At 42.5% G+C, this 23,584-nt stretch overlaps 1 pseudogene; it reads right to left on the bottom strand.

The window, feature by feature from the left end:
- Positions 1 to 3,155: 3,155 nt before the first annotated feature.
- On the bottom strand, positions 3,156 to 10,285 carry LOC122089770 (annotated as a pseudogene).
- Between the last annotated feature and the right edge of the window lie 13,299 nt (positions 10,286 to 23,584).

Raw genomic sequence — 23,584 nt, 5'->3', positions numbered from 1 at the left:
ATCGTTTCAAAGCTAGACTTGTAGTCAAGGGGTTTAGGCAAAAGCCTAACATTGATTTCTTTGACACATTTGTCCCAGTCTCTAGAATTGTCATAGTAAGGGTTATGTTAGCATTGGCGTCAATACATAACCTGATCATCCATCAAATAGATGTGAAAACGACATTTCTAAACAGGGACTTAGAGGAGAAAATTTACATAAAGCAACCAGAAGGTTGTGTTGTAAATGGACAAAAGCAAAAAGTTTGTAAGCTTCAGAAATCTTTATATGGATTGAAGCAGGCGTCAAAGCAATGGCATGAAAAATTAGACAAAGTTCTAATTTCAAATGGTTTCGTTGTGAATGATGTTGAAAGATGCTTATATAGCAGGTTTCATGGTGGTAAGGGCATATTCATACTACTATATGTAGATGATATGCTAATAATGAGAACAAACTTGGAAATAGTGAATCAAGTTAAGAAACTTTTGAAGTCTAATTTTGACACAAAGGACTTAGGAGAGGTTGATATGATCCTTGGGATCAAGATCATCAAGCAAAAGAATAATATTTCACCATCCCAAGCCATTATGTAGAAAATATACTTAAAAAGTATGGGTACCATGAAGTTTTAGCGGTTAAAACACCTTTTGAAATGGGATGTCATTTGAAAAGAAACTTGGGTGAACCGATGAATCAAAAAAGGTATGCTCAAATTATTGGTTCAGTCACATATCTAATGAATTGTATGTGTCCTGATATTGCCCTTGCAGTAGGAGAATTGAGTCAACATACTCACAATCCAAGTAAGGAGTATTTGAGTGCAATTGATAGATTGCTGAGATACCTAAAAGGCACTATAAACTATAGTTTGCACTATAGTGGTAAACCAACGGTGTTAGAAGGGTACTACGATACAAATTGGATATCGGATACAAACGAGTCCTTAGCTACTAGTGGGTATGTATTTACACTAGCAAGAGGTTCCATCTCATGGAAATCCACAAAGCAATCTTGTGGGACAGGTCCTACTATGGAAGCTGAGTTCATAGCCTTAGAAAAGGCGGGAACGGAAGCCGAATGGTTTAGAAACTTAATGGCAGATATTTCACTGTGGCAAAAATCGGCACTATCGATATCACTACATTGTGATAATCAAGTGGCTATACATCTAGCCAAGAATTGGATATACAATGGTAAAAGAAGGCATATACGCCTAAGACATAATCTTGTGAGACAGTACATAGATGAAGGAATGATAGCTATCGATTATGTGAAGTCAAAAAGTAACCACTTTCAAAGCTGACATGTTCACAAAGCCTATGTCTATCAAGAACTTGTGTAGTGCATCTACAGGAATGGGGTTGATGCCTAATCCTTAGGTCATATGTTGGACACCCTACCTATGTGAAGATGCTTAATGCTTAAATTAGGTTTAAGGGGTACAAACGAAGTCATTGGTGACCAGCTCAGTGCTACTGCGTATTTTAAGTATTCATTCCAAGATGTAGATAATGATAGTAGTACCACTACAAGGAGAAAGGTTGAGCGGTAAAGCTCTTAATTAGTCCAATCTCAGGAAATTTGGGGGTGTGTTAATTGTGGTGCACATCGGGGACTAACCTAAGTGGATGTAGGGGGTGTGGCCGCCGCTAATGAGAACTTAAAGGCAAATTCTCTAAACATTCATGAGTCCAAGATAAGGGACATGGCCGGTTCAAAAGTCCAAAGTGATTATATGATGGACAACTCAAAAAGTCGACTTATAGGATGTGGTTGATGGATCGGTCAGCCACACTAATGAGGAAAGGTTCAAGGAGTCTGACTCTACCCGTACTCTGTAGCGCGACTCATTAGACCTAGTGTAGGTTCAAGTCCGAAAAACACCTACAACGATGCGTCCTATAATGTCTAATACAGTCACAGCAAATGTGTCCTTCGTGTCATTTGAAACTTGTCGGGGATTGTTAGAATTTATATTTATTTTATTATAATTAAGTTTCAAAATGAGGTTTTTCTTTTATGTGTTTTATGACTTATAATGGTGTGGGACCCTTAGGGTTAAGGTAGTGAAAAATGGTCAATAACACCCTATGGATGCCCTAAATTCCATTCATGGTCATTACCATGAGTGGAGAGGTGGGGGCAAAGAGAATTGGTTGGGATTAATTTCATCATACCATAGGTTATTGCCAAATGGAGGTAAATGGTCAATGCCATTATATGAGTGCCCTAAAGTCCATTCATGGTCACTACCATGAGTGGGGAGGTGGGCTAGGAAATGGTCAATAACACCCTATGAGAGCTCTAAATTTAATTCATGGTCATTATCATGAGTGGGGAGGTGGGCTAAAGAATTGATTGGGATTAATTCAATTTATTGAATTAATTTTCAATTCATGTTCATATGATATTATTCTCCAATTAACTTATCATTAATTGGAGGTTACTTTTGAAGAATCCAATAGGGTGCAAGGGTTGGTTCTGGGTCTATATAAACCCAACCAAATACCTTGCAGAGATATACATTCACACATTCACACTCCATCTATTTCTACTCTTTGCAACCATACAAGTCTTTCTCTTTCTCCTTTTTCTCTAAGTCTTATGTAAGGTTAGAGGGGACTGCTGTGCTGTAGCTTTTTGCTCTTAGAAGGGACTAGAAGAACTGTCTCATCTTCTAGTGGAAGGTTGTTTTATCTTGGAGGTAGAGATGCAGAACAACTCTTGGCCATAGAGGGCATCAATTACCTTAAAGGCAGCACTACAAGTGTGACTCAACCTTAATTCTGATCGAAGCTTTTTCAGTTGTTGTGGTGGTGATTCAATATCCATTTGAAGTTTATCCCCGTCTCATTTCAGCTAAGGATCTATACTACAACATCATAGTAGTTTCTACTGCAAAAGCTTTGTATTGCAATTTGTTATATTTTTTGTAAGAAATTATAGTACAATTATCCAACAGTTAAAGAGTGAAAATCAACCAAAATCTTAGTAACACTTGGAGCAATTAAACACTGCAGTTCTTAACACCGTCCCCCCACTCCCCCACGCAAAAAAGGAAAAAAGAAAAAAAAAACCATATAGTGACAGCATAAAAAATAGCTATAGACCATCCGAAATATCCCCCATTATAGTTTTGAAGACAAACGTATCGTCCGGGACGGATCGGTTGTCTAAAACTCATACGGAACCTTTTGAAACACCTTCATATGCTCAGATTGCAAACAAATGAGCAGCAATAAGCTTCCATCATTGGTGGGGCTTGGCAAGATGGTCTGCCCTTCGAAATTGAGGAAACTAGGGCCCATAAATATCGGCTTGCACCACCCGAAATCTGCATCATATATCGGCAACCATTGCCAACTGGTGATCCAGAGAGGGTGGGTCCTTGGAATGTTAATCGTCGTATTCGGGTGCAGCTCCAAGTAATCAAGGGCTGATCTTCTCAAGTACTCATCATCCATCCTCATCAAGGTGTCATGGATCCTCTTTGCAGCTTACGTCACTGGATTATTCATGACCTCGCTGGCCACGGCAATTGGCATGGCAGCGAAGATGACGTTGCCTAAGTAACTAGGTGGAAGCAGAGGGAGAAATCTGAACCGTCCATCAACGGAGATGTAAAATCTAGTCTCTTGATCATCTTGGTAGCCACATGCCTTGCATACATAACGCCACACGTGTCCAGTCAACACTTCAAAGGAGCTGTAGTTTCCTGTGTTGGGCTTGGCCCCTCGTCCTTGGACTTGGACTTGGACTTGGACTTGGACTTTGAGGATGTGGGGCTGGTCACGGGTGATCACGGGTAATCTTGAATATGGCAATGGAGTTTGTGGTTTGTTGAGGTATTTGGGGGGTCTCATACTCAACGTGGTGGGGCAATGTGGTGGGTCCCTTACTCGCAAGAGGGTCCGGTAGATGAAAGGTGAAATGGTGATGTCGATTCCACGAGAAAAAAATCGTCTGTTTTTCTTCATCCATGTTTTTCTTGTTTTGCTACCTTTAGAAGGCGACATGTGGCATTATTTTAAGTGAATGGCTAAGATTGAATTAAAAACCAAACTGGATGTAATAACCCTCACCCAACTGAATTAATCTTGACCGTTGATGACACGTGTCATCTTCTGCAACTAGCAAAACACAAGAAAAATAGGAAAGGGAAAAACAGACGATTTTTATCCGATTCCACGGGACATGTCAGACCACGTGTTGATGAAGTGGAGTGACGACATTCCGTCTGCCAAGCAGTGCTCCATTCCCACACCTAGGGAAACCCCACTGCATTTGAAACGTGTCACCTGTTGATTAAATGTAGACAACTCACAAGTAGATAAGTTGTCATTAATGGTTCGAGAGCGGATCAAGTCTTTGAATGAGAACCATTTTCGTAAAAGATTGATTTGTATAATTGATATTTATCTAATAATTAATTTTGTAGTGGATTTCATCAGTGTAGATCAGGTTCTATCAAGTTGTTGAACAAAATAATTATACTAATTTGTATTTTCAATTCATAAGAAGCTAGACTGATCGTATAGAGATGATTGTAAATTCTTTAAAGGCCTCTTTTCTGTCCACCTCTTATGCTAAAATTGAGTATACCCATCAGCCAATTTAGTAAACCTTGGCTTCTCAACCTAGAAGCAACCAATTCGTTATTTTTAAACCTTCTCCAGTTTTGGATGTCCCAATTGGAAAGACTGAGTCAACCATTCTTGATAAAATTGTAACTCGTCTCAGTCGACTTAGGTTTCTAAGGATAAAGAAAAACAGGCTATGATTCTTTCTCTCGCTGAAATTGAAATTGTTGATAAAGAATTCCACTCCATGTTACCTCAATAGGCAACAATCCCTAAGCCTATTCCTCAGCTTAATCGATTCATGAAGAAAGCTCATAAAGTTATGCCAACTGCACCGACAAACTACTACTACCCTCGACCTTTTCCTATAGACCTCCAATTTGAAATGGAAGGCGAGCCAGCTAGTTTTTCGGTTGATGGTAATTCTATTGTGAAATGGAATATTGATGTAACATTTGAACAATTAAAGATAAGGTATTCTTATCACAAAGTGAGTACCCCTAATAAGGTGTGAGGTAGTTGTCAGAAACTGATAAGCTTCAGCCGAAAGTTATATTGTCGTATAGTCCAGGTGTATGATTAAAAATGAGTCACGAATGAAATTCTCTGGTATTCCATGCGAGATGACCCACTGTTTTTTAGAAACGTCTCTGTTAGGTGAATTATTAAAGTGTCCACCCGTGACACTCATTATAATGCGCTTATAGTGCGGTGCGACGTATGCCAAGACGTTAGTCTGACTAAGGTGGCACTAGATGTGGATGCTTGACATCTGGCAGGAATCAGAATGGCATATCTGATTAATACAACACTGAATCCAGGTGCAGTGAGACTTTTTTTTTTTTTTTTTGCCTTTAGAAATCAGGCCGTTGAATGAATTGGCTTCTGTCATCCGAAGGAGGAAGAGTCGATGCAGATGAGGATGATAACAGGGCAGGATTGTCGGGTTGAAGATTAAACCCTATAGCAGTGAGGATTCGCTCTTGGATCTGTCCATCTGAGAGAAACGAAAGATGACGCCGAGCAGCATTCAACATATTAAAAAAGGGCGTCTAGGCTACCGATGCTGAAGGGGATGCAAGGGGCAGATCCGAACCGATGCCTCTTTTAGGCACAAATCTTGAACCAATTAATGGTGGAATATAAAATTCATCCCACCACTTAACCATAATATGACATTCTAAATGAGGAGCGTAGTTTCATTCTTCAAATTCATCAGTTGTCATCCGATACTTCCATTGAAGAATCCAGGTTACTTCGTATAGTATGAAGAATTGGACGAAGAGAGGCAGGGAGTCCAAAGTTGGATTGAATTCTTTAAATTTAGTAACGGATTACTGAAGAGCTGTAGGAAGGAACTCTGAAGGAGTGGTCCCCATGTGTAGAACTATTGAAGAAACCAGTTTGGCAGACATAATAAGGTGCATTGAAGCCAAAACTTCACGAACCAGGAATGAGTTTCATGATCATTCTGATATAAGAATATCATGTCCCAAGCTTTGACATAGTCAGCATAATCATATGACCTAAGTTTAAGGTCAATAACATCATGAAATTCTCGTTTGAATGAGGGCAAAGGTCCATTCACGATCCCTTATGATGTTTATTATGTTGAGCTTTGAATATACCCTGACATGAGCATTTCTATAGGAGTGCTGAATTTGAGCACTTTATGTTTCTTCAAGAATTCATTCATAGAAATAACGAGTTTTATCACCAGTTGATAGGTGAAGATGATCGCAGAGGTAGATGGTAGTTATTTCTGAGGGGTTATGACGAAGATAGATATTTTCTATTGGAATGACTGGGATAAAATTGGTTTCTAAGAAGGAAGAATTGTTAATAGCCTTGTTTAAGGTTGTTGTCAGAGTCTAAGATGAAACCTAGAAGAAGATGAGGCAACATCTTTATTTGGGGAAGCAGGGATGATAGCCTGCTGCTTAGGAGCTCTGCAAGAATTTTCGGGTTAAAAAATCAGGTAAACTATTAGTATCTCCTTTAATAAATTCAATATCAAAATAAAAAATAGAAAGAAGCGACTGCCATCGAGTAAAGATCTACTTAGAAGTCAGATTCTTAACATCTTTTTCAAGGACGTTTTTAGTCGCTTTACAATCCATTTGAATAAGAAAATGTTGATTAAGAAGATCACTTTCAAATTTAGTTATATACAAAATAAGTAAAAGAATTTCATTTTTTATTGTGGAATATTTTTGTTGAATAGAATTCCATGTGCCAGAAGTAAAACATACTAAAATTTCTTTGGGAAGATTAGGATATTTTTACTTCAAGATACTTTCGTATCCGAATTCGGATGCATTAGTCTCAACAATTTTAGAACAATTGGGTCATGCTAGGTTTAAGTACGGAAGCTCCTTGGCTTTGAGCTTGATTTTTCGAATAGAGTCAGTATGTACAGTTGTCCAAGGTTCAGGCTACTGTTTTAACCTATTAAACAAAGATTTGGCATCCTTTGCTAAATCATTGTAGAATTCAGCAATGTAATTTAGGCTATTAAGAAACCTTTGGAGTTGAGTTTTATCTGTTATCTCGTTAGAAAATTTATCAGCAAACTGAATGGCTCATTCAATGGGAATAATAGAACCAAATGAAATATAATGTCCCAAAAAACAAACTTTAGTTGGGAAGATTTTTATTTTCTTAGCTGAGACAGTAATCTAGCTTGACAAATAACAGAGAGAAAGATATTTAAATGTTTCCAATATTGAAAAATGTCCTAGGAATAAATAAGGACATCATCAATATACACAATTATAAACTGTGAATATTGATTAAAGAATTGATTCATTATATTTTGAAATTCAGAGGGAGCATTTTTAAGGCCAAAAGGAAAAACATTCCATTCGTATTGGCCGAAAGGGACAACAAAAGCTATGTTATACCTATCCCTATCTGTTATCTAAATTTGTCAATACCCAGATTTCATATCAAACTTAGAGAATACGTTGGAGGCGTATAATCTATTAAGATAATCCCTTTTATTAGGGATATGGTACCAAATCCATTTAAGAACCTTATTTAAAGGTTTATAGTTGATTACCAATCTGGGTCATAGTTAGCAAATTCGGATTCGGGAATTATTCGGGCGGAGAATTATTCAGAATAATTCGATTGATTAATTTAAGGATTCGGTCAAAAAAGCTTACTGGGGTTTTTTTTTTAATTGTTTTTTATTGTTGTTTTTTTTTTTTTTTTTAAATAATGTTTAAATGGACCGAATAATTCGGTTTAATTCGGATTCGGTCTGAATTATTCACGATTTATATTCACTTTTGAAAAAATCACGAATTTTAAAGAATTTTATTTTTAATTTGGATTCGGTCCGAATTTTTTATAAAATTCGAAAAAATTTGGTTCTGCCGAATAATTCGCGAATTATTCGGCCGAATTGATAACACTGATCTGGGTGCACCATGGTCAATTTCAGCATTATTATTGACATAAAAGACAGTGCAACTCCAGGAAGACTTACTAGGTCTGATAAGACCTTTAGTAGGAATTTGGTTTTTAGAAAAGTCATCTTCATATGGAAGAGTGACTATATGTGTTTTTCGAGACCAAAATACAATAGGAATTTCAGAACAAACTTCCTTTTTGAGTTGAGCTTAAAAGTTTTTAACTCTAACTTGAAAGGTAGGGTCATCAATTTTGTGTTGGATGCTCTTCTGTTGAATTTTAGATGATAAAGAGTATATAAATTTTTCTTTGGACTGGATTTGAGTCCGAATTTCATTCACTGTATGAACCTAGGGGGTTCGATGAAATGAAAAGTTATAGGGTGATTATTAACCATAGAGTGAAGACCGACTGTATCAATTTGTAATGGATATAGCTGGGATAGGAATGGAATGCCTAGAAGAATAAACTGAGAGAGTCCTTTCACCATTATAAAAGGAGTCTTTAGGCAATGCCCATTATTGTAAATAGAAGCAGATGAGAGCTTATACTGAACCTGCATTATATATCCGTCAGCTATAACTAATTTTTGAGTCGTCTCCTCAAAGTATTACGAAGGTACGAGCCCTCCGTTAATACAGTTTATATCTCCGCATGAATCTATTAAGGGGATAGTCTTTAGGCTAAACTCAATTGATAACAATATCAATCATTATATGCCATCGATGAGTTTGAACCTGTTGAATAGTTAAAATTTGAGCATTTTCAGAAGAAACTGCAGCAGTAGTTGCAGAGTTACTAGCTACTGTATTTTGAGTTGCTAGTAGATCCTTGAAGGAAGCTTCTTCTCGAAGTCTGGCTCAATAATGTGATGTTCATTATATAATTCAAGAGTCTGAATTATTTGTTTAAGACTCTTAACTTCAGTTTTAACTTCATTGAGATGTCTCCATAGTTCTTGAACAGTGGGTTCACGGGCTTGAGAATTAGCTTTAACCCGATTAATTATAGTTTTGAAGCTATAGTCTTAAACCATAGGCTTTATAGCAGGAACAGGGCTAGACCATGTACTGTCCTTGACTAAGGTGATGTATTCATGTAAGAGTTGAGCCTTAGTCATTGGATCGGTAACTTGGTCTATTGCTTTCAAGAGAAATGACTCTTCGGTAGAAAGGACCATCAAACCATTTTTTTAACCATTGCTTAATAAGGATCACAACTACATTGGGGAGTCTGGGATTTATACTAAGAAGAATCGTTGTCAAACTCAAGTTGAGCAATCTCTTGATCTGAGTCAGACTCAGTGTTAGACTTACGACCGGATGAGCTGTATAGCAAGACCTTTTCAAGATTTTAATTTTGAGAGTTATCAATCTCTAAGGCATTAATTCTTGCCATAGTTCGACAATTATTCTTATAATGTCCTACTTTTTCACATTTATAACAAACAGGGCGTTTATTGGTAGGAAAAGTATTTTGAGGACGAGACTTTGAAAAGCGTTTCTTAAAGAAGCACTTAGGCTTAGATTTATATTGTTTAGCTTGATATTTAGGCTTAGAGAACCTTGAGAGTTTTTTATGCGTCTTATTTGATCCTAGAAGACGAATCTTCTCATAACCAAATTGTTCCAAAAAATCTCCAAGTTCTCTAAATCCAGCTTGTCTCTCTTTAGACAATTGCTTCCGTAATTTAAGGTCTGTGTAGAGTTGAAGACCTTCATTGCATACTTCAGTAGCTAATTCCCAATAGATATATTGCTCGAAGGGAATAGTTTCATTATACTTTGCCTTAAGTCTATACCTGACCTTTTGAGCAAATAAGAGAAGTAAACCAGAGATAAACTTTTCTTTCCATATAGAATTATTGCAGTCATCTCTAGTAAAGACTTTAGTTAAAAAAACATCTCTATAGCATCTATAATGAGATAGTGTAGGACATAGCAGATTCATAAGTTGTTCTCTTTTCGATCAGCTAAGATTTCAGCTGGTCCAACAAAATAGAGAGTTATAGTATAAACCAATGTGTTTACCGTATCTTCTTGATTAACATATAGAGTTTGCTGGGCAAAAGAGCCATCAACGAGTTGTTCTGTTTGGTTTTGTGGAATACTAGTAACAACATTTAGGATTTGGTGTCGAACTTCTTCGGACAGATAGAAATCCCACCAACCGCGAAGTTGACTAGAAAATCCAGTTGTTATCATTTTAGCAATAGCCAAATCGAAAGTTTGATGTTGTTTAGCCGTTGTGGCATACATAAGCATCTGCTTAAGAAGATTGATGATTTTGGTATTCAGATAAACCATCAATACTCCATTCTACAATAGAATTACCATCAATCGAAAAACTAGCTGGCTCGCCTTCCATTTCAAATTGGAGATCTACAGGAGGAGGCCGAGGGTAGCAGTAGTTTGTCGGTGCAGTTGGCATAACTTTATAAGCTTTCCTCATGACTCGATTAAGTTGAGGAATAGGCTCAGGGATTGCTGCCTGTTGAGGTAGCATGGACGTAACAGGCTATGACTCTTTCTCTTGCTGAATCTTCCAATTCTAAAATTAAAATTGCTAAGAAAGAATTCTAGTCCATGCTATCTCAACAGGCAGCAATCCCTGAGCCTATTCCTTAGCTTAATTGAGTCATGAGGAAAGCTCATAAAGTTATGCCAACTGTACCGACAAACTACTACTACCCTCGGCCTTCTCCTGTAGACCTCCAATTTGAAATGGAAGGCGATCCAGCTAGTTTTTTGGTTGATGGTAATTCTATTGTGGAATGGAATATTGATGGTTTATCTGAAAACTAAATCATCAATCTTCTTAAGCAGATGCTTATGTATGCCACAATGACTAAAAAACATCAAACTCCTTACGCGTATCTAGATCAGGTTCTTTTTTTTTTTTTTGTTAACCGAGGTGTCCAGGTTCTCCACTTACATCTTAGATGTTCAACTATGAGAATAATCTTGTACGTTCCTAGTCTGTGAATTTGGAATCTATTAAATGAAGAGAGAGAAAGTGGATTCTAAATCAATGAGGCAAGGATGTACGTAAACTTGATCTGGTATCTCCAATGACTCCCTGTCCTAGCTCCTTTCAACAAGGTTATAAAGCTCGATCAAGGCTACGTACTAATACAGATTTATCCTCATTTTTTTTTTCAAGTTTTTATTACAATGTTACTCTTGAATTATATATGTGTATCGAGATCGTAATTGTAATATCCCACTTCTTAAACCCGGTCTGATTTCGTGGTTGAACCGGTTTAACTATGCAGGAACCGAGCCTGAGGATATTAGAGCGGGTTCCTTATGGGCTATGATGGCACGGGTGACCTTAAACACCGGCTGGCCCGACAAGTCCGAGCCAGTGCCAGAAGAGACGGGAGTGCCCAAACCGTGTACGTGCACCTACCATAAGGCTATGTACGGATAAACAGGTATTATATCTGTATTTTAAGATATATACGTAGGCTACAATGTATGCCTGGGGTGGGGTTTGAGCCGAGGTCCGAGCCCGGTCAAAATCCCAAGTTTTGACTCTCGGGAGGGTATGGCAGGTGGGTACACCCACCCACCTGAGTGACCCATCCGACACTATTCACTTAATTAGGAATAGTATATAAGACTTTATGATTTCTTTTCTTTCCATTTATTACCCTCGTACGTTTGGTGAGAAAAGTAAAGAGGAGAGAGAAAAGAAAAGGGAAGAAGGAAGGAAGAGGAAGAAAGGAAGGATTTCCGTGGCGCCGAAGCTAGATCTTGCCACTCCGGTGCCGGGAGAGTAATCTTCAACTCTAGATCTACAGTTGGAGGTAAGAAAAGTTGGGTTTTATGAACGTTCACCATACCCGAACTTTAAACCCTCGATTCGAGTGTGATTTCTTGAGATCTTGTAAATACCCTTTGAAATGATGAATCTAAGGTTTAATAGATGATTTATGTGTTGATCTTGAAGGATTTGAAGAGATATTGACAAGGTAGAAGGAGTATTGTGAGTTGGAAGTGATTTGGAGGGTTTGAAGTCATTCTTGAGCAAAGAAGGTAAGATGGTTCCCCTCACTTGAATCTAACTTAGATCTAAGCTAGAACCATCCTATAGGACTTTAAAGGTGTGAAGAATGGGTTGAGAAAAGCCCTATTTGGGTCCCCAAGGAATGGAGGAAGTTGAGAAGAAACTGGGGTTTTTCCGCCAAAACCGGCGGGTACAACCGGCGGGTCCCTACCCGCCTGAGAGCACCCACCTGAGAGGCAGGGGGTCCCTGGCCAAACCGGCGGGTAGGACCGGCGGGTCCTACCGGCGGGTCCATACCCGCCGGTCCAAACCGGCGGGTAGGACCGGTGGGTAGACAGCCCACCTGTCTGACCCACCTGAGTGGCCCCGAAGGTGATCCGTAGGTCCGATCGAGCCCAAATCGGACGTGTGACCTTCTTTCGACGTTCTAAACACGATTTTGACATCGGATTTCATTAACTTTGATTCTAAAATGGTGAAGTACTAACCCCGCTCAATTTTGTTAGGTTCACCAAAGTCTACCCGATTCGCTCCGGATCTCACCCGTACCGAGCGGGACTCCTTGTACGCTACAAGTGGAGAGTGGACGTTTGGCCTTGTTTCAAGGCATTTGTTTGGCATTCATATAACTCATGTCATCATGAATATGCTATATAGGTTAGTCATTTCACACATTGATGTGCATTTATGCTATGTTTACTTTTCAAATGCAAATTGAATGAGACGTTATATGTTGAATGTGGACATCATAGTTGCATAATGCATTGATAGCCTAGATGCCGTGGTCGGCTTGGAAACGAATGCATTGGTGGCCCGTGGTATGGGACACGGAGGCACTATGCAGTCGTACTACATATAGGAGCATGCGGTATTAGGATTCTCACCATCCCGTGCTACGACCCTTCTCAACAGGGGTTAAGGTGTTGGGTTGCCACTTGGGGGGAAGCAGGGGTCGCGGTTGTCGGACACTGTGGCGGTTAGGCATTACGCCCGACGAGTCGTGTAGGACAGCCGGCAACCCCGGTGGTATTTCAAGAGGGCCAATCGTACTGCTTTTAAATTGCTGGAGTCAGCACTGTCATTTAATTTATTTACATTTCTGTTGAGAGCCGGTGGACGGCATTGTCTTTATTTTTCCGAGTACTCACGGTGGGCCTTCTCCAACTGCCCTATGGGCGTATCGCGGGAGGGAGTTCGCGGCTCGTACCCGGAGTATACGCGCACTGTGGTTGTAGTAGCACTAAAACCAACGACTTAGTAATGTTGATTAGGTGTATGGGATTTAAAATGAATTGCATGGCATGTAGTGCATATGATGTGCTGTGGTGTGTGGACTGTGGTCCACCTCTCTACTTACTGGGCTAGTGAGCTCATTCCACGTGTACACCCCCTTTTTAGATGATTTTGCAGGTCCTGCATCTGAGGAGCATGGGGTGGGTCCCACAGTCGAGTTTCCTGAGGAGGACTGGTGGACCCCTGAGGAGTTTGAGCACGGCGTAGACTGCGCGTGTGAGAGCTGTGCTGCGGGACAGCGGTTCTGAGGCCGAGCTGAGCTCCAGCCTTGATACCGAGCCGAGCTGTGTACTCTGATGATTTGATGATTTCTATATATATTTGATATTTGAACTTCATTCTTTTGTGTATATATCATGCCTACGGGCCCAAATGTATATAATTATTGTATCACCATTTGGGTATCAAGTATATGGGAATTATTTACAGGTAAAACTTAGTCTTCCGCTGATCTGATGAATTGATGTTAGTGTGTGTATGCTGTGGTGGAATACAGTATCTGATGATCCTGGCAGGTTTGGGTTAACCGGTGTTAACTCGGTCGCCGCTCCGGTTCAGGGTGAACGGGGTGTGACAAACGGTGGTATCAGAGCGTGATGCTCTGCTTCACTCACAGCATACCATTAGAATCCCGTAGACTCTATAATAGGAAAATGGGGTTGGGCTAATATAAAAGCTTTAAAGATTTAAAAGTCAAAGAAAGAAAGTATAAAATGGGGTTATATTATAAGTTGCATTCATGGCATGCGTGAGTGTAGATAAAAGGTAATTAGATGGTACTATAACCTATAAAGTGCTATTTTGACGAAATTTCGGCAGCATAACGGCGTAAAATGGAATTTCCAAAAATTTTACACAAAACCTGATAAACAACAGATAATAATATAACCAAGGGCACAGATAGAAAAATCACATCACCACAAAACCACACAGGTACTCCACATATGAAAACACCACAACAATCCATTATCCAAAGATATTTCATTCCATAAATGAAATCAAGTTACATTGCAATTACAAGGAGTGAGAATAAAGAAAGGTACAATGTCTACAAAAAGAGCAAAATGGATAAATAGCTGGGTGGGCAAGCCAAGCCCTCACTGGGCGTCGTCATCGTCGTCGATGATCACCACGTTCGCTGGAGGCCTGGAGTTAACATCGAAGCGGTGATCGTAATAATCGAACCTCGCGTTCACCACCTGTACCTCCCTCCGAAGCCGGCCATAGTCTGCTGAGATAGCATTGGCCCTGGTGTCCAAGTCCTGACCCAGCCTACGGAAGGAATCCTCCAAGGTGGTCTGCCTGGAGGCAATCTCGTCCAGCCGCCTCAGTATCTGAACCTGGCCATCCTGCAAGGCCCGCATGGAGGCTGTCCTGCCCTCGTAGTCGTAGTCGCCACTCTCAGGTGGTGGGGCTGCAGCTCTGGAAGAACTAGGACCCGGACCTCTCGACTCCTGAGGCACCTCCTCAGGGATGCTGCCGCCCATCAGATCCTCCTCCTCATCCTGAGGAACGTAGTCCTCATCCTCCTCACTGGACTCCTCCTCCATGGGGACATCCACCATAGGGGCAGCCCTCCTACCCCTACCTCTCTGAGCTCCCGATCTAGGAGGTGAATCCATGAGGGTATGGAGACCCATCTTCAAGAGGTTGCTCCGATCGAACCTATCAGCCGGAGTCTTCCCCTCCTCTCCGCTCAGATCCACCCCGAAGAACTCGAAGATCCTAGTGAGGATCCTGCCGTAGGGGAATCCTCCGTCCTCTGGGTGGGAAGCATGGTGCTCCATCGCTCTGAGGATGATATAGGGAAGGCACAAGTGCTCCCCGCCTCCCTCTGCGGCTGTCAAGATACAAAATGCAATGAAAGCCGCCATGAAACCTACCTGGTTCCGATGACCTCCTCTGGGGAGCAGGTTGAACTGGATCAACCGGGCGAAGAGACGGACCTCAGGGAAGAAAGATGTCTCGGACTCCGGGCGACTGCTGCTGCCGCAGATGGTCTCGTAGATGAAGTCCGGTGTCTCCATGCTCATGAACGGTCCCTGAGGCCTACTCCTGGGGGACTGTAGTATCGGTGTCCCACCGCCGATATGCCCAGGATACTGGCCAAGGTGTCTACCGTCAGCTGGATATCCACTCCCTTCACCAGGCTGCTGATAGTGAATTCCCCGTACTGATACGATACCTCCAGGTTGCAATAAAACCGACGGACGAGCTGCTCGTAGCACGGTCGGTCTACCTGAAGAATCGAGTCCCAGCCCAATGCTGAGAACCTCTCCTGAAGCCTGGCCTTGTGGAAGTCCTCGACTACCACGGTCTTTTCCATCAACACTGGCCCCTTCAGGAAGTTGGGCCAGTTGGCTGCGGCCTCTGCACTAGTGAAGTGCTCCTCATCGTAGTCTGAAGGGTCAGACTGAGCAGGTGCAGGTCTCCCTGTGCGATGAGCTGAAGTGCTGGTCTCCGCACTTTTCCGCTTAGAAGCGGTGGTCTTGCGTCGAACGCCAGAGGAAGATGGTCCTCTGCCGGTGCGTGAAGACATCCTGGCAATAAGAAAAGGAAGTTGGGTTAGTACAGCAATAAAAGACAGCAGCATTAAAGAAGGGAAACCCAAAATCCAATTTATGCAAAACGGGAACGGCGACAATCTGAGAACGATGGGAAACTTAGGATATGAAACATGGTAGATGACAACGCATAGAAACATGCCAAAACAGTAAAACGACAGCAAAGGAGAGAATGAGCATAAATAACATGGAAGGGTTCGGTTTCGATTCACCAACCCATTCATAGTGAAGTAAAAGTTTGAAACTAGGGTCTAGAACGAAATGCCACAGTAATGGGATGTCGAAATTTGCAAGAACATACCCCAAATAGGTTATGGAATTAGAAGAATACAAGTATGGGATGAAAATTTAGGAAACCAAGACAAAAATAGGAATTTTCATGGGAAATACATGGGGATTTCAAGCATAATGGATGATTCAATGAAATCTAAATCATATCTAGCATAAAACAAGCGAAATGCATTACAAAGGAGTCGTCAATTGGAGCAAAAGAGCAAGGATTGAAGAAACCCCAAATTTGGGAACCTAGGGCACCAATTTGGGGTTTTCTCCAAATAGAGAGAGATAATTCCTATACACTACAAATGAGCACAGTAGAATCATCATAAACACATGGAATGACTATACTATGGTGAAAAATAGAGAAAGAAAGTCTAGAAAGTAAATCCTATTCAAGCATTTCACCCAAATTGAAATTCTGGAAAAAGGAGAAGAAGAGGAACTTACTTGGATGAAGACGAGTTGACTCTTCACTAAAGCGCCGTGTGGATGAGTGGAACCGCGAGTAGGAGCGCCGAGTAGACTCCCAAAATCGTCCAAGAGGAAAAGGAAGAAAGAGAGGGGAGAGAGTGAGAGTGACAGACAAAACAGGGCCTTTCTGGCCCTGTTCGTGTTTTATCACGGGCAGGACCGCGGGTCAGACCGGCGGGTCCCTACCCGCCGGTGACACCCGCCGGTTTGGGGTGCTGGGACCGGCGGGTCAGACCGGGTCCCTACCCGCCGGTTCATCCCACCGGTTTGGACAGAAGGGAAAAATTTTAAAATTTTGAAAATTTTCCTTCTTGTCTTTTCCCTTCTCTTCTCCTATTATGAATTCATTGGTTTATGGTGGATATTAATCCTATGATCAATATGCTACGGTCAAGTGGGATCATTAGCATGTATGTTGTGAACTTTGCCTGTATCTTGGAATTGAGCTATGATTAATTACAGGCTATCATACACTACAACACCTCACATAATGGCATATGATTGTGTGCCTAAATCAGTCTATGGTGTTTAACCAATATGGTGTGTGATATGTTCCAGGTACAAGGATACGATGGTACGTACTAGATCCGGTAGTAATGCCCGAGGTACCTCGCGGGGTCCTCGTCGGGTCGGTCGACCACAAAATCCCAGAGGGGCCCGTTCTGTGGGGCATACCTCACCTCCACTACCTGCAGAGACCCATGGTCAGGGTGGGGCACATGGGGACCCACCTATGACTGCACTCCCGGACCCTCCACCGGTCATTACACCGGGAGATATTGCTACAATAATCCAGCAGTCCCAACAAGCTTTCCAGCAACAAATGCTTCAGCAACAGCAAGCATTTATGACTGCCATCCAGCAACAGTTGGATTTTTCTCAACCGGGTCAACCTCCCCGAGTACACACTCCGCAGGACCCACCTGTAGGGTCGGGAACGGGACCACAAGTGGGTACACCTCCAATCCCACCATTCGGTATTCCTCCGCATGGGATGCCTCCTCCATACTCCTACTATCCTGCCTATGCTCCTAACTTCCCAGCTACGAGTAATACGTCAAGGGTGGTAGAGTCGTTCAAGAGGAACTTACCACCGGTATTCTCTAAGGTGGGGAGTGATCCTCTAGAACCGGATCAATGGATCCAAGAATTGGAGAAGATATTTGAGGTGCTTGAGTGCACGGATGCCCAGAAGCTCATCTGTGCTGGGTTATAACTCAAGAAAGAGGCAAATTCGTGGTGGCAAGCTTCCAAGCCTATATTGATGGCTGCTCATCCAGAACCTACTTGGGAGCAGTTTAAGGAATTGTTCTTGGATAACCATTATCCGCGCAGTTTCAGAGATCGGAAGGAGACTGAGTTCATGGCCTTAACTCAAGGAGGTAAGACTGTCCTTGAGTATCAGCAACAGTTCGAAAGTTTATTCCATTTTGCCCCAAGGCATATGCGAACAGCTGAAGAGAAGGCAGCAAGGTTCCTAAAAGGCCTAAAAGCATCGATTGGGTCTGTGCTTGAAGTCTTGGATTTGACCGAATATGGTCAGATTGTACAGAAGGCCAAAACAATGGAAGATAAGCAAAAGGGTGAACAGTCCCTCACTCCTGGACTGTGGAAGAGAACAAATCCATTCCCAGATGTGGGAAATTCCTCCAAGGCATACCGTGGATCATACAGTTCTGGGCCTATGTATAGGCAGCCCTATAGGCCATCTGGCTACCCTCCTAGGCCAGTTGGTGGCTCGGGTTCTACTTCTTTTCGCCCGAACACTAGTGTGGCACCTACAGCTTCAAGGCCACCTCGACCTCCATCTGCAGCGGGTCAAGTGCCGAGGGGCCCCGCTCCAGTTCTGACGTCTCAGATTCGTTGTTTCAACTGCCATTCATATGGGCATTATGCGAAAGACTGTCGGGCCCGGCCAGCCTTGCCCTCCAGTCAGCCCTCTGCGTACCGACCTCCCTAACCTCGAGGCAGTCAACCGCAGGGAAGGATGTATGCCCTATCAGCCGAGGAAGCTGAGGCTAGTACAGAAGTTGTAGCAGGTACATTTTAAATTAAGAAGTTCATTATGATTAATATTGATGACCTGCTGAAATTATATACATTGTTATACTAGGTATTCTACCCATATTGGGCATACCAGCCTATGTTTTATTTGATTCAGGAGCTACTCATTCATTCGAATCCAAGAGGTTTGTAGGGAAGCTTGGGATGTCACCCAGGATCCTAGACCAGGGAATGATTGTTAGTATGCCTACTGGTAAAATTGCACAGTTGAAGGAAGTGTATGGACCCTGCCCGGTGGAGATTAGTGGAAAGAACTTTGATGCACAACTCATTAAATTCAATATGCAGAATTTTGATGTTATATTGGGTATGGATTGGTTGTCGGCTCATCGAGCTAACGTGATCTGTGCGGAAAGGCTGATTAAGGTGACAGATGTCGAAGGGAAAGAGTGGGTGTACCGAGCAGACACAATGAAAAGGGTGAGGAAGGTCCTCGTCTCCGCTCTCCAAGCGGTAAAGTTGCTAGAAAGTGGATGTCAGGGTTTCATAGCCTCGGTACTCGATGTTGATGCGAGAGTTACACCTCTAGAAGAAGTAAAAGTGGTTAAGGAGTTTCCCGATGTTTTCCCAGATGATCTGATGCATTTACCACCTGATAGAGAGTTGGAGTTTGCCATAGACTTGACTCCTGGAGCAGCTCCAGTATCTAAGGCTCCATATAGGATGGCACCAGCTGAATTGAAGGAGTTGCAGATGCAGTTGCAGGAACTATTGGAAAAGGGGTTTATTCGCCCAAGTGTTTCACCTTGGGGTGCCCCGGTGTTGTTTGTCAAGAAGAAGGATGGTAGTTTGCGTATGTGCATAGATTACCGGGAGTTGAATAAGCTAACCATTAAGAACCGGTATCCATTCCCACGCATTGATGATTTATTCGATCAGTTGCAAGGAGCCAGGGTATTTTCGAAGATAGACCTTTGGTCCGGCTATTATCATCTCAAGATAAAGAGTAGTGATATACCCAAAACAAAATTTAGGACTCGATACGGTCATTATGAGTTCCTAGTGTTGTCCTTTGGGTTAACCAATGCACCGGAAACATTCATGGATCTAATGAATCGAGTATTTCAGGATGTGCTCGACAAATGGGTAATTGTTTTTATTGACGATATCTTGATCTACTCCAAGACCGAGGAGAAGCACACTCAACACTTGAGAATGGTGTTACAGAGGTTGAGAGATCAACAGTTGTTTGCCAAGTACAGCAAGTGCGAATTTTGGCTTGAACAAGTTGGATTCCTGGGGCACGTAGTGTCTAAAGCTGGAATCGAAGTAGATCCTGCTAAGGTGAAAGCAGTAGTGGAATGGGAAAGCCCCAAGAATGTTATTGAAATTAGAAGCTTCTTGGATTTGGCTGGATACTACCGGCGTTTCATCGAGAATTTTGCTCGGATCTCTGCACCAATGACCAAGTTGACTAAAAAGGGTGTGAAATTCGACTGGGCAGCGGAATGTGAGAAGAGCTTCCAAGAATTGAAAGAGAAGTTGGTGACTGCCCCTGTGCTAACTATTCCTGAAGGCACAGGTGGAATGACGGTCTACACCGATGCTTCCAAAGTTGGGTTGGGTTGTATTCTCATGCAACGCGGAAAGGTAATAGCGTATGCATCCCGACAACTAAAAGAATATGAGAAGAATTACCCCACTCATGACTTGGAACTAGCGGCAGTCATCTTTGCCCTTAAGATCTGGCGACACTATTTGTATGGGAAAAAGTGTGAGATATACAGTGACCACAAGAGCCTCAAATACTTCTTCACCCAGAAGGATTTGAATATGAGACAGAGAAGATGGCTGGAACTCATGAATGATTATGACTGCGATATTCAGTATCATCCCGGCAAGGCTAATGTAGTGGCAGATGCATTGAGTCGGAAGACACAGACTGTGTCGCTTTCATGCTTAGCAGTCAGCTCACCACTGGTGCAAGAGGCGATGCTAATGGATGAAACCCTCTTGTATGAAGGGGCAACCCTAGAGCTTGAACCTCAACCAGAAAACCTTAAATGGTTGACGGTATCCTTATCGGCTCTACAGGTGCATCCGGCAATTAGACAAGAAGTGATTGTGAAGCAACCTTTGGATCCCGAATTGCAGCGGATCAGAGTTAAGGTTCAAGACCAAACAATGAACGACCCAGATTTTACTTTAGCCAGTGATGGGGCATTGATGTTCCGAGACAGATTGTGTGTGCCTGATGATTTGGATATACAAGATAAGATAGTGAGAGAAGCACATAACTCCGAGTACTCACTTCACCCAGGAAGTACCAAAATGTACAAAGACCTCAAACAGAGTTACTGGTGGCCAAGCATGAAAGTCACCATAGCTTTGTATGTGGCGACTTGTCTTACCTGCCAGAAGGTGAAAGCTGAGAGGCATCGACCTTATGGTACCCTTCAGCCACTCCCAGTACCAGAATGGAAGTGGGAAAGGATTACAGTGGACTTCATCACCGGACTACCATGTACACCTAAGGGAATGGATGCGATATGGGTGATTGTGGATCGGCTTACCAAGACTGCCCACTTCATTCCTATCAAGACCAAGTTCTCCATGACCAGACTAGCACAACTTTACATGGACAACATAGTGCGATTACACGGAGTGCCAGTGAGCATTGTTTCAGATAGGGACCCAAGGTTCACTTCCAGATTTTGGAAAAGTTTACAGCGTGCCTTGGGATCGCAACTGAAATTGAGTACAGCTTTTCACCCACAGACGGATGGTCAGTCGGAGAGAATCATACAAATATTAGAAGACATGCTCAGGGCATGTGCAATGGAGATGAGTGGCAGCTGGGAAGAATATATACCTCTTATGGAGTTTGCATATAATAATAGTTACCAAGCTACAATTGGGATGGCTCCATATGAAGCGTTATATGGCAGAAAGTGCAGAACTCCTTTGTATTGGAATGAGGTAGGTGAACGTCGAATGTTAGGACCTGAGATGATCCAAATGACTTGTGACAAGGTCGACGTTATTAGGGAACGGATTAAAGCAGCTCAGTCCCGTCAAAAGAGCTATGCGGACACCCGCAGGAAGGAGATTGAATTTCAGCCAGGGGAAAAAGTATTTCTCAAGATCTCTCCTACTAAAGGTTTGCAAAGGTTTCACAGAAAGGGGAAGTTGAGTCCAAGATACATGGGACCATTTGAGATCTTGTCCCGGGTTGGCTCAGTAGCCTACATGCTAGCTCTGCCACCTTCACTTGGAAATGTTCACAATGTATTCCATGTATCCATGCTGAAGAAGTACGTGCATGATCCATCTCATGTACTACCTGTGGAACCAGGGTACCTAGAGGCTGATATGACCTACACAGAACAGCCAGCTGAAATTTTGGACCGGAAGGTGAAAACCCTTCGCAACCGCTCCATTTCCTATGTAAAGGTGCGATGGGCTGATCATTCACTTGAAGAAGCATCTTGGGAGGTAGAAGAAGAAATCCGAGCCAAGTACCCTCATCTTTTTGATCAACCAGGTACGCAATTTCGAGGACGAAATTTTTCAGAAGGGGGGGGTAATGTAATATCCCGCTTCTTAAACCCGGTCTGATTTCGTGGTTGAACCGGTTTAACTATGCAAGAACCGAGCCTGAGGATATTAGAGCGGGTTCCTTATGGGCTATGATGGCACGGGTGACCTTGAACACCGGCTGGCCCGATAAGTCCAAGCCAGTGCCAGAAGAGACGGGAGTGCCCAAACCGTGTACGTGCACCTACCATAAGGCTATGTACGGATAAACAGGTATTATATCTGTATTTTAAGATATATACGTAGGCTACAATGTATGCCTGGGGTGGGGTTTGAGCCGAGGTCCGAGCCCGGTCAAAATCCTAAGTTTTGACTCTCGGGTGGGTATGACAGGTGGGTACACCCACCCACCTGTGTGACCCATCCGACACTATTCACTTAATTAGGAATAGTATATAAGACTTTATGATTTCTTTTCTTTCCATTTATTACCCTCGTACGTTTGGTGAGAAAAGTAAAGAGGAGAGAGAAAAGAAAGGGAAGAAGAAGGAAGAGGAAGAAAGGAAGGATTTCAGTGGCGCCAAAGCTAGATCTTGCCATTCCGGTGCCGGGAGAGTAATCTTCAACTCTAGATCTACAGTTGGAGGTAAGAAAAGTTGGGTTTTATGAACATTCACCATACCCGAGCTTTAAACCCTCGATTCGAGTATGATTTCTTGAGATCTTGTAAATACCCTTTGAAATGATGAATCTAAGGTTTAATAGATGATTTATGTGTTGATCTTGAAGGATTTGAAGAGATATTGACAAGGTAGAAGGAGCATTGTGAGTTGGAAGTGATTTGGAAGGTTTGAAGTCATTCTTGAGCAAAGAAGGTAAGATGGTTCCCCTCACTTGAATCTAACTTAGATCTAAGCTAGAACCATCCTATAGGACTTTAAAGGTGTGAAGAATGGGTTGAGAAAAGCCCTATTGGGGTCCCCAAGGAATGGAGGGAGTTGAGAAGAAACTGGGGTTTTTCCGCCAAAACCGGCGGGTACAACCGGCAGGTCCCTACCCGCCTGAGAGCACCCACCTGAGAGGGGGGGTCCCTGGCCAAACCGGCGGGTCCATACCCGCCGGTCCAAACCGGCGGGTAGGACCGGTGGGTAGACAGCCCACCTGTCTGACCCACCTGAGTGGCCCCGAAGGTGATCCGTAGGTCCGATCGAGCCCAAATCGGACGGGTGACCTTCTTTCGACGTTCTAAACACGATTTTGACATCGGATTTCATTAATTTTGATTCTAAAATGGTGAAGTACTAACCCCTCTCAATTATGTTAGGTTCACCAAATCCTACCCGATTCGCTCCGGATCTCACCCGTACCGAGCGGGAATCCTTGTACGCTACAAGTAAGTGGAGAGAGGACGTTTGGCATTATTTCAAGGCATTTGTTTGGCATTCA

This window comes from Macadamia integrifolia, chromosome 9, assembly GCF_013358625.1.
Source record: "Macadamia integrifolia cultivar HAES 741 chromosome 9, SCU_Mint_v3, whole genome shotgun sequence".
Classification (NCBI taxonomy): Eukaryota; Viridiplantae; Streptophyta; class Magnoliopsida; order Proteales; family Proteaceae; genus Macadamia; species Macadamia integrifolia.
Note: the sequence above shows the minus strand (reverse complement) of the source record. Positions and strands in the feature narration are given on the sequence as shown.